Source organism: Phascolarctos cinereus, unplaced genomic scaffold (assembly GCF_003287225.1).
Source record: "Phascolarctos cinereus isolate Bilbo 61053 unplaced genomic scaffold, phaCin_HiC Scaffold_8;HRSCAF=390, whole genome shotgun sequence".
Classification (NCBI taxonomy): Eukaryota; Metazoa; Chordata; class Mammalia; order Diprotodontia; family Phascolarctidae; genus Phascolarctos; species Phascolarctos cinereus.
In genome coordinates, this window is record NW_027556291.1 from 72,648,097 (window position 1) to 72,660,225 (window position 12,129).

The 12,129-nt window shown below is 38.8% G+C and overlaps 1 protein-coding gene across 1 annotated transcript in view; it reads left to right on the forward strand.

Moving 5' to 3' along the window:
* Positions 1-9,235: 9,235 nt before the first annotated feature.
* The window catches only part of VAMP7 (vesicle associated membrane protein 7), a 68,557-nt gene continuing 65,663 nt past the window's right edge, over positions 9,236-12,129 (forward strand). Inside the window, exon 1 of the mRNA XM_020975600.2 lies at positions 9,236-9,542. The gene's annotated coding sequence lies outside the window, so the exon portion shown is untranslated. The remainder of the gene's footprint in view (positions 9,543-12,129) is intronic.

Genomic DNA, 12,129 nt, shown 5'->3' on the forward strand with positions numbered 1-12,129 from the left:
TTCAACATATAAGATCCAGGAGAAATATAAGGTAAACATTAAAGACCAATTATAAGGGACTCAATAAGGCCAAATTATTTACTTCTTATATGCAGAAATGTTATCAGTATTCTTATGACTATCATCATTACTTGGGTAATTTGAAAGAAAGGCTTGGGCTCAGCTGTGAATGATGGGGTAATTCTTAAAAAAATAATAAAACTATAGGGAGAGATTAAAAAGGAATAATTACCTCATACAAGTGAAGCATAAAAGGAAAAATTGGTACAGAAGAATCTAGTGGGAGGAAGGTGGGTAGTGCTGGAACCTTCCTCTCATCAGGAATGGGTTTAAGAGGGAACAACATATACGTTTAGAAGGGTATAAAAGTCTTCTAAATTTAGAAAGAAATAAGAGAGGGGATAAAGTGGGGGGAGAGGATAAGGGAGGGACTCTTAGAGGGGTGGGGAGGTTAAGGAATAGGAGGGCAAGGTAGTGAGTAGAAGTAAATTAGAGTGAGGAGGAATAGGATAAATAAGGTGAGAAGGATGGAGAGGAAAAATAGGAAGGAGGGAAATACACAACAAATAATTACAGTTCAGAATGTGAATGGGATGAATTTATCCATTAAATGTACATGGATAACAGAATAAAAATTTTAATTCAACAATATGTTGCTTTTAGGAAACACAATAAAAACACAAGGATGAAATAAAGGGCTGGAGCATAATCTCAGACAAAATTAAAGCTAAAATAGATTTAATTTAAAAAGAAAAATAAGGAAACTATACTATGTGACACCAATATTATTTTAGACCATTTAAAATAACTAGACAACATAAAATACCTGAGAGTATACCTGCCAAAACAGATACAGGAGCTACAAGAACATAAACATAAAATACTTTTTATGCAAATAAAGTCAGATATCAATAATTGGAGTGATATTTATTATTCATGGGTAGGTAAAGCCAATATTTTTTTTAAATGACAGTTTTACCTAATCTATCTCTTCAATGCCATCCCAGTTAAATTACCAAAAAATTATCTTACTGAGTTAGAAAAAATAATAACAAAGTTAACTTGGAAGAAAAAAAAAGTCAGGAATTTCAAAGAAACCGGGGGGAAAAGATCTACAGGAAGCAGATTCGAGAGTATCAGACTTCAAACTGTATTATAACTTGAGAGCATTACTGATGTGTAAAATGGATAATTTTGATTATTTTAAATTAAAATTTTCTTCTACAAATAAAATCAATGTATCCAAGAATAGAAAGAATGCAAAAAAATTGGGAAGAAACTTTCATAGACAATTTCTTAGATAGAATGTGATTGTGTTCAAATACTGCTGTGGTATAGGAAATGATAAGCTGGTTGATTTAGAAAAACATGGAAAGATTTGGACCAGTGAAGAAAGATGCTATCCACCTCCAAAGAAAGAGATGACAAGTAGAAATATGCATAGTGTGGCTTTACACACACACACACACACACACACACACACACACACACACACACACACACACACATATATAATGTATGTATATATATGTATGTGTGTGTATGCTTATGTTTATAGATATCTATGTATATTTATATGTATATATACATCTGTGTTTAATTGTAGCCTTCTTTAGGGCAGGATTAGGGGAGGAAGGAAAAAAAATAAAGTAAAAAGTGCACAGCAGAGAACAAAAGAAAACCTAGAAGGAAACAAAGAAAAGCTGGGTAGCTTTAAAAACAGTGTGTAGTGTTTATTACATAGCTTTTCTTGAAATGGAAATTTATTGTTTTATATTGAATCCTCTCTTATATTCTGCTGTGTACATGGAAATTTTCTTTTTTTTTTTCTTTTCTCATTTTGTATTTGTTTAAAATGAATAAAAAATTTACAAAAAAAGAGAAAATATCAGTGATTTGTCAGTTAAGAGATCATTAATAACTTTTCAGACAGCAGCTTCAGTTGAATGACAAATTTGGAAATCAAATTGCAAAGAGTTAAGAAAAGAGGAAAGGAAGTAGAGACACCACGAAGTGTAGATTGCCTTTGCAAGGAGTTTAGCCACAAAGGGCAGAAGAAATATAAAACAATAGCTAGTGGGGATGGAAGTATCAAGTGACAGTTTTTTTCCAGGATAGGAGAGACATAGTCATCTTTGTAGGCAATAGGGAGGTACAGAAAGTTTGAGGGTTAGTTAGTGAAAGTGAGGTGAAGTCAAGACAATGGAGTGAGAAGTATTTTAGCCTATCTCACCCAACAAACCTCCTCAACAAAGATCTAGAAAATGTACCAGATAAAATTCTGATCAAGAAATCTAAGAAAAAGTAATAGTGAATCATTTTTCCAGGCCCGGGAAGCTTAGGAAGACAAACAGGTCTCTGGACACTGGGGACAGGGGATGGCCATGAGTGCATGTGGCAGTGGGGAACATTCCAGCATCCATAGACAAGTCCTGGGTCCAAGAACAGATGCCATTTGCCAGCTCTGTAGCTCACTATTCTGTTATGGTCACAGATTTGGGATGGAGAGAAGCAGTGACTAGCTTAGGCCTTAGATGTGTACTGAATAAGGAAGAAGCTCTGGAAATAAACAATAGCTATGTGGCTCTGATCCCAGGAGCAGGAGTTGTGGCCCATTTCTAGCCTTCAGCTCAATACTATAAGTCTTCAGAGAAATACCCAGGGTAGAAGTCCCAGACCAAAGAGAATCCTGCAGTTTAGTCATTCTGAACTTGCAGAGCCTTGCAGTGAACTGATAGTGGCTGAGTTCAGAAACAGTCTACTGAGGGGGCAGCTAGGTGGCGTAGTGGATAGAGCACTGGCCCTGAAGTCAGGAGGACCTGAGTTCAAATCCGGTCTCAGACCAACCACTTAACACTTACTAGCTGTGTGACCCTGGGCAAGTCACTTAACCCCAATTGCCTTAAAAAAATAAAAAGAAATAGTCTACTGAAACTTCTAACCAGGGACAAGTCAGTAGACCTAAACCAGGGTGAGGAATTTGCAGAGCACAGACTAGGAGGACAGTGAACAAACCTCATCCCAGATCATCCCACTTTTGGAGCACAAAAAACTCGCAGGCCAGACATCCTCTCCACTACCACCCCCACACCCAGCCACAAGTACACAGAGCCCAACTCTAATATCAAGTCCAAAGTCAAGAAACAGGCTGGAGGAACAAGCAAAAAACTGAAAAAAAGAACCTGACTACAAAGAGCTGCTACTATAGTGATAGGGAAGCTCAAGACACAAACACAGAAGAGAATGACTTCAAAATATCCACAAAGAAAACCTCGAAGAAAAAGTTTAGACACAAGCACACCAAGGATTCCTAGAAGAGTTAAAGAAAGTGTTTTTTTTTAAAAAGAGTTTTAAAAAGAGCAAAAAAAAATTAAGCCAAATGAGAGCAGTAGAGGAAAAAATGGGGAAAGAAACAAGAGCTAAGGAAGAAAGATATAGAAAGAGAATTAACAGCTTGGAAAAAGAGACACAACACCTTACTGAAGAAAATAACTACTTGAAAATGAAAATTTGCTAAATGGAAGCTGATGACACCATGAGACAATAATAAAATAAAGTCAAAAAAATGAAAAGAAACATAGAAAATATGTGAAATATCTCATACAAAAAACAACTCACCTGGAAAACATCAGAGAGAGACAATTTAAGAATCATTGGATTACCTGAAATCCGTGAACATAAAAAAGAGGGTAGACACTTTGTTTCAAGAAATCAAAATAGAGAACTTTCCAGATATCTGAAAATCAGAAAAAAAGTATAAATTTAAAGAATAATTCATTAGCCACTTCCTGAAAGAAACCCCAAAAAGAAAATTCCCAGGAGTATTAGAGTTAAAAGCCAGGTCAAGGAAAAAATAGTGCAAGTAGACAGAAAAAAAGAATTCAAGTACCAAGGAGCCATAGTTAGGATCACAAAAGATTTAGTGTCCACCACCATGAGGAAACAGAGAGTTTGGAATATAATATTCCAGAAGGTGAAAGAGCTAGGCTTACAATAAAAAAATAACTAACCAGCAAAACTAAGTATAATACTATGAGGGGGGAGGGACTAGAGCTGAGTAGAAAATTTGACACACAAACAAAAGAGTCAAGAGAAGCAACAATAGCCAGAAAAAGTAAATATGAATAAGCAATAATAAGAGACTAAACAAAGTTAAACTGTTTACACTCTTACATGGGGAGATGATACATATAACCCCCTCAGAACTCAATTATGATGAAGAGTTATAGAGGAATTCGCCACAAAAACTGAGAGTGATTCTGTCATGTTTTGATCATCTCAAAAGAAGAATGGAAAGGATGGAGAAGAGAAACACACTGAAAAAAGGGGGAAGGGAGAGGAACAATGGGGACATTATTTCATATATATAGATTGTGCAGAAAGGAGATTATGAGAAGAGGGCAGTGGGAGGGAGCAGATGACATTTGAATGTCACTTCCATCTGAACTGGCTAAAGGAGGGAAGAAGACACACATACACAAATATATACAAAAATATCTTAGACAACAGGGAAATAGGAGGGAAATGTGTTAAGAGAAAGGAGAGGAATAAGAGGCAGAGGAAGGTGGGTTAAGGGAGGCATTAGTCAAAACCAAAACAGACTCTAAAAGAGGGGTGAGGAGAAGAGAAGAAAAAGTATAAGAGTTATGGATGGAGTGAAATAGTTAGCAATCATAACTATGAATGTGAATGGGATGAACTCACACAGAAAATGGAAGAGGATAGAGGAATGGATTAGAAATCAGAATCTAAAATACATTGTTTATAAGAAACACTCATGAAACAAAAATATACAGTTCTCATTTTATGTAAATCTGCAATATGCAAATTTGACTTTAGGTAAAGAATTCTGAAAGAAATCTGTATTCCAAAAAAAAAAATCTATGTTAACTTTACTGTATAGTATTGTGCTCTCTCCACTCCTGCCTCTCAGCTCAGTGCTCCTTGGCCTCCCACCCCCCCTACTAAAAAAACAAAAACAAACAAACAAACAAAAAAACCCTAAGAGAAAAGCCACTGCAAGTAAAAGAAGAATGAAGACCACCACCCTCCAGTGCCCAAAGAGGAGATCTTTGCCCTATTTCAACTCCCATGTGTCTGTCTTCTGTCTGTCTGTGCTTGGTTACCATATGTTTGTTCCCAGTCCCCACATATCACCCATCCTCTCCTATCTGTGTCTATGTCTGGCCCCCACATGTCTGCCCTCTGTGTGTTCTTCCTCTCAGTTCCAGCCAGGCCCCTAGTGGTTGGCCCCAGCCCTATGTGTTCCTCCTCCTGCTCTTGCTTCTCTGTCCCTGGCCCTCATGTATCTTTGAACCATGTGCTGGCTTCCTCTCTTTATGGGTACACAGCTCTCTTCCTGCTTTCCTTCTTCCCTCCCTCCCTTCCCCACAGAACAGGTCCACTTGCATAAAATGAGAACTGTCTGTATACACAGGGTTAAAATAAGGGACTAGAGCAGAAGCTATTTTGTTTTAGCTGAAGTAAAGAAAGACAGGGATAGTAATTATGATCTCAGACAAAGCAAAAACAAAAATAGCCCTAAGTAAAAGGGAAACTACATTTTGCTAAGAGGTGCTATAGATAATGAATTAACATCAATGTGAAACATATATACACCAAATGGCATACATAACATCTAAATTCCTAAAAGAAAAATTAAATGAGTTACAGGAAGAAATAGATAATGAAACTATAATAGTAAGGGACCTCAATTGAACCCTCTCAGATCTAGATAAACCCAAATAACAAATGAACAAGAAAGAAGTTAAGGACTTGAAAAATTTTTTTAGAAAAGTTAGATGTAATAGACTTCTGGAGAATATTGAATGGAAATAAAAAGGAATATATTTTTTTCCCGGATTGCATGGCACCTTCACAAACACTGATTATGTATTAAGGCATAATAAGCTCACTAACATATGCAGAAAAGTAAATATATTAAATGTATCTCTTACTGACCATAATGCAATAAAATTACATTAAATAAACGGCCTTTAAAGCAAAATTTAAAATTAATTGGAAACTAAATAACATAATCCTAAAGAGCAGGTGGATTAAAGAACAAATTATAGAACAAATCAATAATTTCATTAATGATAATGACAATAATGGGACAATATACAAAAATCTGTAGGATGTAGCCAAGGTAGTAAATATGGGAAATTTTAGATCTTTAAATATGTTTGTTGATAAAAAAGAGGAAAAGCAGATAAATGAATCTGACATGCAATTAAAAAAACAAACAAACTAGAACACTAACAAATTAAAAACCTTCAGTTAAACACCAAAATAGAAATCCTGAAAACCAAAGGAAAGATTGACAAAATTGCAAGTTTAAAAAAAAGCAGTATAATAAATAAAGCCTAGGAGCTACTTTTTTGAAGGGAAAAAAAAACAATAAAATAGATAATCCATTAGCTAATTTGGTTTTTAAAAAGAAAGAATAAAAAAATTACCAGTATCAAAAAGAAAAAGGTGAATTCACAACAAATGAAGAAAAAAATAAAAGCAATTATTAGAAGCTATTTCACCCAACCACATACTAATAAAAATGACAACCTAAATGGGATGAATAGTCACAAAAACATAAATAACTCAGAGTAATAGTACAGGAAATAGAATACTTAACCTTATCTTAGAAAAAGAAATTAAACAAGTCATAAGTAAACTCCTAAAGAAAAATACCCAAGACCAGATAGATTCATAAGAGAATTCTACCAAACATTTAAGTTAATTCCAAAACTATATTAACTTCTTGAAAAAGTAGGTAAAGAAAGGGTCTTCCCAATTCCTTCTGTGTTCTTGTGTCTTTGATATGTAAACCAGGGAGATTCAAAACAGAGAAAGAGAACTATAAACAAATTTCCCTAATGAAAATTGAAGCAAAAAATTTAAATAAAACATTAGCAAGGAGACAAGAGCAATATATTACAAAGATCATGCTCTCTGACCAGGCTGGATTTATATCAAGAATTCAGGGCCAATTCAATATTAGGAAAACTATAAACATAATTGGTCATATTAACAACAAAAACAACAAAAATCATGTGATTATTTCAAACAAAAAATGCAGAAAAAGATGCAGAAAAAGCATTGGACAAGGTACAATATGCATTCCTTTAAAAAACACTAGACAGCATAGGAATGAATGGAGCTTTCCTTAAAATTATGAGGATAAAATGGTATTGATTGTGAGACAAGGGAAACACTGGCACAGGACTATCCAGCACAGTGTGCTGGCATCAAAGAAGGTTCTGTGCTTTACTTGCAAAGAAGAATAAAACTAGCTCAAAAGAAATGTGAGATGTGCAGATTTGAAGATATCTCCATCCTGAATGTTCATATAGACTATTTGTGCCTGACTTGTGGTAGTTTTCTAAACTCGTTAATGGTCAGATACGCCGACCCCAACATTGTGATGTCATTATGGTCCTCTTCAAGCATGAAGGAAAAACAACAACAACAAGTAGACTCTATCTAAAACCAAGAGCAAGGGAAAAATAAACTAGAAGCCTTTCCAATAAGATCATTACTATTCAAGACTATATTAGAAATGTTAGCCATAGTAATAAGACAAAAAAGAAATTAAGTGGAAAGGCCTAGGCAAAGAGGAAACAAAAACTATCAGTCCTAGGCTTAATTCGGCTTTGTAGGGTTACTCTCTTTTTTGGGATTTACTCCTTAGGCATCTCTCAGTCCAATGTATTGGTTTTCAGTTCTGCTCATAACAGTTTCAGTGTCTGAGGTGCTGATTCCAGAACCAAACTTTTCTTCCTGGGTGGACTGGATAGGCCCCAAAGGGCTGGAATTGACTAGCCCTTTCTCTCATTGTTCAGCAAAGATTTCTTGGATGCCTGACTACGGCTGCCTAGATTCTGTCTGAGGCCTTTCTTCTGCTGTGGTCCAGGCATTTTCCTGCTGCTTTGGGGATCCTCATTTGCTCTTTCACTGGACTCTGCCTGGGCCTCTCTCTTGCTGTGAGGCTCAAGGATTACTCCCTTGTGCTGGATTCTCGCCAGGAGGCCCTGAGTTCCACTCTGCTTAGGGACTTTCTCTTGTTGCTCAGCTCTAGGACTGCCTTCTTGTTGGGTTCTTGTACTGGCTCTGGATGTTCTCATACTGGATTCTACTTAAGGCTTTTTTTCATTTCACAGTGCTTTGGGGCCAGCCTCTGTGTTTGTCTTTTCCTGGGGCTTTTCTTTTGCCATTAGGCTCTTGCCAATGAACTCTGAGACTGCCTCTACTCTGGGTTGTTGACTACTTGTACAATGCAGGTAGTGGTCCTTGCCCAGTCTTGTCACTCAGTCCACTAACCCTGCTCCATGATGCTTTAACAGCAGGCAGATTGGGTCGGAGGTGCTTATCAGAAAATAGGCAAATCCCCAATCTGCCCAAGTTCACGTTCACACTGAATTCAGCATTCTATACTTGAGCACTAGAAATGATCACAGCCCTGACAGGGATTTCTAAATGGGCACATGATGGCTATTGTTAATAATCTATTGTTGATAGGAACTGAGCGCTCAACCTTTTGAGGGAACTGTTATTGTTACACTTTTGCCTGCTCAAGAGAAGACTCAGTTGTACTTTGCTTTAGAATTCCTAGGTCCCGATACATGCTATGTCTGGAAGGACTTCTGGGATTTGGAAGGGAAATGGACTTTTAGCCACTTAGTAGATGTTTTGCATGGATCGGTTTATTTGCAGTTATCTCATATCTATCTATCTACCTGTCTCCATCTATATTATACATGTTGGCCCAGTCACGGAATGTAACAGCTATGAGGGCAGAGACTATTTTTTGTCTTTGCATAGCACAGTGTCTTGCACTTAATAAATGTTTGTTGACTGATCATGCATTGTATGAGTTTGTTATCAGACACTGTTTATTTACTCTATCCATGAGCCAGGTCACTAGTGAGACAAATGCTTTCTGCAATGCAGTAGGCGGAGCAAATAAGTGGGTGGGGTTTCCTGATTGACAGTTCAGAGGTTCAGCCACTGGATCACCCAGAGGTCCATCCCAACTGAGTGAGGCCAGGGGACTGATTCTGGCCAGACAAGTAAAAGCACTTAGTCTTTCCCCAAGATCATTCCCTATGGCTGCCTCTAAGGCGTAGGGCCGCAGCCCCAAACTACCAGTCCCAGCATGCATTGTGACCTCAGAGAAGGCGGAGAACGGGAGGAACCACGCCGCCTGCCCCCGCCCCATTCCCTTTCCCAGAAGGCCGCGAGCGGAAGTACGCCTGCGTAGCCCGGGCGCCAGCTCGGACCTCGGCTAGGGATCCAGATCACCCCGCCTCTCCCTGGTTGTTGCGTTCAGTTACGGACGGAAACGCCATTAGCCCGGCTGGTCGTTGGCGTGCGCGCGCAAAAGGCATCCGCTGCCTTTCCCCTTCGAGTGTATACGCCCCCCCCCACGCACCTACGCATTCTGTACCTCCCTCGTTCCCCTCAGGCAGTCAGCGCGGCGAGCTGGGCCGAGCGAGCCTCTGCCGCCGATTGGGGCCGCTCGGGCGGGCCGCCCTGCCGCCACCGAGGTAGGTGACCTCCCTGCTTCCCTGGCAGCCTTCGCCATTGGGGCGCTCTGGGGGAGGCCGCCCCCTCTTCTCTCTCTGTTCCCCCCACCTCCCCCCTTCTCCAGTCTCCCTCTTCCTCAATCTCCCCCCTCCTCTTTTTTTTCCTCCCTTCCCCCTTTTCTCTCTCTATTCTGCGGGGCGGGGCCTGTGGGGGGGCGGGGGAGAAGTGGAGCGCCAGGGCCGAGATCACTAGGCCCCACCCTTATCCGGAGCCTCCTTCCTTCCTTTCCTGCTTCTTTCCGTGGCCACTCCTGCCTGTCCAAAGGGAAGAATCCTGAGATGCTGAGGGGAAGGGCTGTCTATAGCTTCTCACCAATGTTGTGGAGACACCCCCCTCTTTCAGTTTAGCTAGTGGGCTTTGGAGTTGCCATGGGATTAAAAGGAAAAACACAAAGAAAAGCACAGAATCCGAAACTGAGAGGATGCCCGTCGATTGGGGAATGGCTGAACAAGTTATTGTTTATGAAGGTGATGGGTAACGCCATTGTGCTGTAAGAAATGATGAGAGGGATGGTCCCAGACAAACTGGGGGACCTGCCTGAACTGTTGCAAACTGAAATGAACAGCACCGGGAGAACAGCAACCATACTGTAAAGACAAATCAGTTCTGAAAGATTTAGTGACTGATCAACACAATGGCCCACCACAATTGCAAAGGATTTGTGATGAAACATGCTGGCCACGACCATAGAGGGCTGATGCATTTGGAGGGCAGGACGAGGCGTATTTTTGGACATGGCCAGTGTGTGGATTTGATTTGCTTAACTATGCTTATTTGTTATAAAAGTAGTTGCTATGGCAGGAAGATGTTTTTCCTTGTGACCAATTTAGTGGTAAACCTGTCTTACTTCCATTATAAATAAACTGATCCTCAAAGTTGATAAGCCTTGTAGAGTTTGTGCTTAACTGGCACCGACCTCACAGGTAGACACAGTATCACCTGCATACCCATAGGCTCTACTCCGGTATAGAGCAAAATTTTGTCATTGATTGAAAAAGCTATGAGAATAAAGGAAGGAATAACACATTTAGGAAGGAAGCCCGAGACACTGTGTGCTAAATACTATGCTAAGTCCTGGGTATATAGCAATACAAGATGGAGACATTTCCTGCCCTGGAAAGAACTTACCTTCTAATTGAGGAAACAATTCGCATTGGACACTGGTAGCCAAAGATGGATGTTTTGGTCTGAGAACTTACTGCTGTTATGAGTGGAGCCATAAAAGAGTTGATTGAAATGTTTACATTATATTTTAAGATAACTCCTATTTTGTAGTGCCAAAGGTTTTCGTCAAGGATGCTTTAAACATCTGACTAAATCTAATAAGCACATCTGGAATTTTACAGATAGCCTTATACTGAAGCCCCTGCTGCAAATTCTGCCCCCCCCGTCCATTCCACTTAGCTGTCAAAGTGCCCAAAGAGCAGTTCTTTTTTTTTTATTTTTACTTCTGACATCATAGTGCATGTTACCTTTAATTCCTCAACCCTGACTAACCTGGATTTTATTTTATATCTTCTTTGAATAATATTTCCCCAATTACATGTAAAAACAATTTTTAACATTATTTTTTCAAATTTTGAGTTTCACATTCTCTCCATCCCTCTCCCCTCCCTGAGATGGTGAACAATTTGATATAGGTTATATATGTGCAGTCATGCAAAACATTTACATGTTAGTCATGTTGTTAAAAAAAAAAGGCCAAAAAAACTACAAAAACAATAAATGAAAAATAATATTCTTTGATCTTCATTCAGACTCCATCAGATCTTTCTTTGGAGTTGGATAGCATTTTTCATCATGAGTCCTTTGGAATGGTCTTGAATCATTGTATTTCTGAGAATAACTAAGTCATTCACAGTTAATCATTATACTGTTAGTGTGTACAGTGTTCTGATTCTGCTCACTTCACTTTGCAGAAGTTCACGTAAGTCCTTCCATATTTTTTGGAAATCATCCTGCCTGTCATTTCTTACAGCACAGTAGTATTCCATTATAATCATATGCCACAACTTGTTCATTCCTCAATTGATGGACATTCCCTCAGTTTCCCAGTTCTTTGCTACCATAAACAGAGCTGCTATAAATATTTTTGTACAGATGTCCTTTTCCTTTTTCTTTTTTTTTAATCTCTTTGGAATACAGACCTAGTAGTTGTATTACTAGATCAAAGATTATGCACAGTTTTATAGCCCTTTGGGCACGGTTCCAAATTGCACTCCAGAATGGTTGGATCAGTTCACAATTCCACCAACAGTGCATTAGTGTTTCAATTTTTCTACATCTCCTTCAACATTTGTCATTTTTCTTTTCTCATATTAGCCAATCTGATAGGTATGGCTTGGTACCTCAGAGTTGTTTTAATTTGCATTTCTCTAATCAGTAGTGATTTAGTGCATTTTTTCATATGACTATAGATAGCTTTGATTTCTTCTGAAAACTGTGTGTTCATATCCTTTGACCTTTTATCAGTTGGGGAACCAAAGAGCAGTTCTGACCATGTCACCTTCTCCCCACCCCCACAAACTTAAGTGACTCCCAGTCACC